The sequence below is a fragment of the Talpa occidentalis genome, unplaced genomic scaffold, assembly GCF_014898055.3.
Source record: "Talpa occidentalis isolate TD23 unplaced genomic scaffold, MPIMG_talOcc4v2.1 talOcc4.6, whole genome shotgun sequence".
NCBI classification, from domain to species: domain Eukaryota; kingdom Metazoa; phylum Chordata; class Mammalia; order Eulipotyphla; family Talpidae; genus Talpa; species Talpa occidentalis.
In genome coordinates, this window is record NW_023604972.1 from 25,460,619 (window position 1) to 25,465,162 (window position 4,544).

Sequence of the window (4,544 nt, forward strand, 5' to 3'; positions counted from 1 at the left end):
TGATCAACAGTTATATCTGAAACAATTGCCCTATACCTCACAATTATGCGTACATATGTACATTAAAGGATGAATGATAGCTTGGATGGATGGATGAAGAATCGCTGCTATTAATATCCCCTACTCAGAACTCAGTATTTCAATTGTTGTATATCAATCTAGGAGTTATTTAAGATTATAACATCCATTACTACAATCCTTTGATGTAAAAATGGAGGTTCTGTGACGTGTGCAATGTTCACACACCTGATAAGTCACAGAATCTGGTCTAGAACATCTATCCTCTCACTCAGCTCAATTTCTTTCATTACTTGCACCTTTTTTCTCCCCAAAGGCTATGGGCTCTCCGAAATACTGCTGTTTTGAGTTTACCTGTTGGAAATACTAAAAATGTTATTTATTCACAATTTCCAAAAAATACTATTCAGCTGAACATAGCTGCTAATGAGCCAAGAGAAAAATATGTCATGTTCTGACTCTCCCGACAGAGAAATGGGGTTTTTGCTGCCGTTTTCTCAATTACTTTTTTTTGGGCAGTCTGTACTAGACTTTAATGTGTATTGATTCCATTAAACCTATGAATTCTACTCTCATTAATACAGAAAAAATATATTCTGCTTTCCATTACTTTAAAAAGTAATTTTGGTCAGTATTTTAAAAAAAATACATTTTGGTCAGTATTCTCTATATGCTCCTTTTGTTAATACCACATAAGATTTGTTTCTGACTATCTGCCCTTTAAAAACCATGCTGCTTCTATTTTATAAGCCTATAACTGCAGACTTGAATATTACACAGTCACATGAAAACAGGCATAAAATTCTGTTTCATTGAATGAAATTTAAAGAGATCAATGTATTCTATGGCAAAGAGGGAAACAAAATTACAGGGTTTTCCTTCATTAATACCATTGTAATTATCTTTGACTTTTAATTTGGCTATATCTTGTTAGCTTTTAAAAGTGGAAGCTAGAAGAATTACTACTGAACATTTTGTGAAGCTTTTAGCATGGAAATATCTAAATGCTAGCAAAACCATAATGCATGCCTGAAATTATGAAAGTTGATATGAGTAGTGGTTGAGTTGTAGATTCTTTGTAACCATATTCATATTCATGCATAACCATAATCATATTAATCATTTTAAAATACACTAATGAATCAAATTCATATATATTTAGTAGACCTATATAACTGTATTTTATAGAAAAATCTTTCCTAGGATTTTATGAATTTCTTCACAAGTTATTCAAATCTATATTCAGTTTATTAGAATAAATTTTTTCCTCCCTCTTAGGTACTATTTATGACCTCAATTTAAATTTATTTTTAAATGATTCATAATGTACCTAAATTATTAATCAATACATATATGAGTTATATAAGCATATACGTGTGCTTACATTTGTGTATAAAATTTGAGGACAGGATTTTATTATAATAGCAATTAACATTGAGGGCAAGTGGTAAATACTCAACAAATATTATGTGTTACAATTATGCTTCTAGGTAGAAACAGACTTGGATCAATAGAAGGTGTTTGTTTTCACACTGTGTCCATTATTTACAGTCACTAAATGCACAGATTTTTTTTAGTGAACTCTACTTTAGCATTATATAAGTCTACATGAAAATAGAAAAAGCTGTTTTACCAAAAAAAAGTTGTAGTGAGAGAAAGAAAATTTGCAAATGCTGTGGCAGATTATAATTGGACATTGTTTCTTCAGAATTCATCTCTCAATTTTTAATAAATAAATATAATTTCTAATGATAGAAAGACTAAGAAAGAATTTGTTGCCAAGATACCTCTTATTACTTGATTAGACACCTTTAGGAATCAGTAAAGATGCAAGCATGTGTTGCCGGTCTTCCAGCAACAAAAGCAAAATCCTCTCCAATGCTCTACCATCACTATACCTTTGCAATTGTAACATTATTAAGACTTTTTTTTTCAAAATATTACAAATCAAATCTCATTCCAGCCTAAAAGTCTACTGTTAGATGAGTAGTTAAATAAATCATGATACACATCTGCAAATAAACACTTTGCAATTCAAGGTATATTAAGGATATTTGCAAGTTCTTTAACACTGCTCTTAGTGAGAATTGGGGATCTAATTGCCTTCACGTTGAATATGCACTGATTGAAGTGACTTGTTGAACAATGGGTTCTTCATAGGATAATATCAAAACGCTAATATGTAAGACCTGATCCAAAAAGTCCTTCACAAACTTGGCTGAAATTGTCTATTCTATATATCAAACAGTTGTCAATTTTCTTCTCCTTTCCCCAAGCACCTTCTATTTTGCAATACAAAATATTTATAAAGCCATAATGTATGTCTATTTTTTGAAAACAACAACAACAACCACAAAACAAAAAACAGGAGATTCTAAAACTCATCTGAAAAATGAGTTCTAGGCTGTACTTTATACTGTGGACACCTGGTGGCACCACTAGCAGCCTCTCAGCAAAACCAGACACCCTATTAACACTGAGTGAATATGCCAGAAATTTGTGTCTGTGCCTGTGATGACTATTGTGATGTTATTTAAAACATTTATTAATGGCATTGACAGTGTTACAAATGCACCACAATATCAATATCTTTCGAACTGGATTTTTTATTTATGCTTTTATTATTTCCTTTATTAGGGGCTGAATTGTGTTCCCTTCAAGTTCATACATTTAAGTCCTAACTCCTGTACACTTTCAATCATAACTAGAGTTGAAGATAATTTAAAGAGGCAATTAAGTTAGAATGAGGTTGTTGGGTTGAGCCCAAATCCAATATGACCAGTATTCTTGTACGAAAGAGATTGGACACAGACAGGTACAGAGAAGGAAGACCATGTTAAGATACAGAGAGAAGATGGCCATCTGAAAGACAAGGAGGCCATTAACTCCTTGATCTCAAACCTCTAGTCTCCAGAACTGTGAGAAAATAAATTTCTGTGGTTTGAGCCATCACGTCTATGGCACTTTATTATTGCAACCCAAACAAACCAGTAGACCTTTTAAAGAAGTTTAAAAATATAAATACTGGGTCCTCCCTGGTAGCACAAGGGGTTAAGATGCAACCTATGAAGCTATCCGCAACCATTGCAGCACGAGTTCGATCCCTGGCCTGCCAGGAAGTAACCCACATAGCACAGCAGACCTCTCCTGTCTTGCCCACTGCTCCCCTCACCAGTGTATTTCAGTCAATCTGCCTGTTCTGTTCCCAACTCTGTCTCTGGTGAATCCTCTCACCCCCCACACCTCTGGCCTGTACCCCAGTTCTTTATACATAAATAAATCTTTAAAAAAATAAAAAAAAAACCTAAATACTACCTAAGACTACAATCCCCCTATAACACATTTATTCCTAGGGAAATGAGTCTTGATTTATGTTAATTTTTAATTATGTGAACTCTTCAGACATTTTTGTCTCAAGTAAAATGCCACTGTCCCAAATTTTGGCCATTTTCCCCTATTGACCACTAACTCAATATCTCATCCATTTTTTCTTCATTTACTCTTGGTCAACAGAGTTTAATGGAGTAATTAAGGGTGGAGACTCTGGAGCTAGACTGCCTGGGCTCACAGTCCATTTCATCAAGAACTGTATGACTCTGGGTAGTTACTTTAAAAAGGCCTAGACTACATTTTTCTCAGATATCTGTACAACAGAAACAATCATAAGAAACCTGCATTAGAGGGAGACAGGCACTGAAAGTGAAATCCAGATCTCATTCTCTCTTATCAGTATCTCCTACACTGCCTGGCCAGAGTTCTACCCTTTGCAAGGTAAACATTAGGTTGACATTCTGATTTAAAGATGGAGACATTATGGCATTCAGGGTGTAACTTTTTGCTTTTTCTTTTAAGATACTTTCCTAGGACACATTGTTGCAATCAATTTTACCAACTGTTTCAGACATGATCAGCGTGAGTGGTATCACTAACAGGGGAATATTTCCACTTCTACATTTTACAAAGGTTGCAATATTATTTTACCATGTGGTAAGAGTTCTTAGAAAGTTGCGCTAGCAGCATCTTTATGTTTAATGTCTTAGACCTCAGTCCTCACTCCGATCTCCGTGAAGAACAGCGAAGAGAAGAGCCCAAGCAGGATTTAGAATTCAGACTCGCTGAGCTCACCGCTGGCCACCTCTGGGCTTGGTGCTCCTAAGGTGGCTGAGGGATCCCCACACCAGGGCCGTAGAAAGAAGGGACATTAGGCAAAGGACCTGGAACTGTAGCAGTTATAACTAATGCTTTTTTTTTTTTAATATTTACTTATGCATACAAGAACTGGGGTACAGGCCAGGGAGAGGGGGAACGAGAGGATACACCGACAGAGCGGGGAACAGAACAGGCAGACTGACTGAAGTACACTACTGAGAGGAGCAGCGGGCGAGTCAGGAGAGGTCTGCTGCGCCTTGTGGTTGCTCCCTGGCAGGCCGGGGATCGAACTAGTGCTGCATGAGGCTGCGATTGCTCCACAGCGCGATGCTTAACCCCTTGCGCCACCAGCGAGGCCCACTAATGCTTGTTATTAC

General features: G+C 36.1%; 1 protein-coding gene across 2 annotated transcripts in view; it reads right to left on the minus strand.

The window, feature by feature from the left end:
* YIPF7 (Yip1 domain family member 7) overlaps positions 1–4,544 on the minus strand; it is a 31,638-nt gene that overhangs the window by 26,994 nt on the left and 100 nt on the right. Inside the window, exon 1 of one of the 2 annotated variants that reach the window (XM_054688242.1) lies at positions 247–388. The exons of the other annotated variant lie outside the window; for it this stretch is intronic. The gene's annotated coding sequence lies outside the window, so the exon portion shown is untranslated. Of the gene's footprint in view, positions 1–246; positions 389–4,544 lie in introns of those variants that run through there. 2 annotated transcript variants of the gene reach the window in all.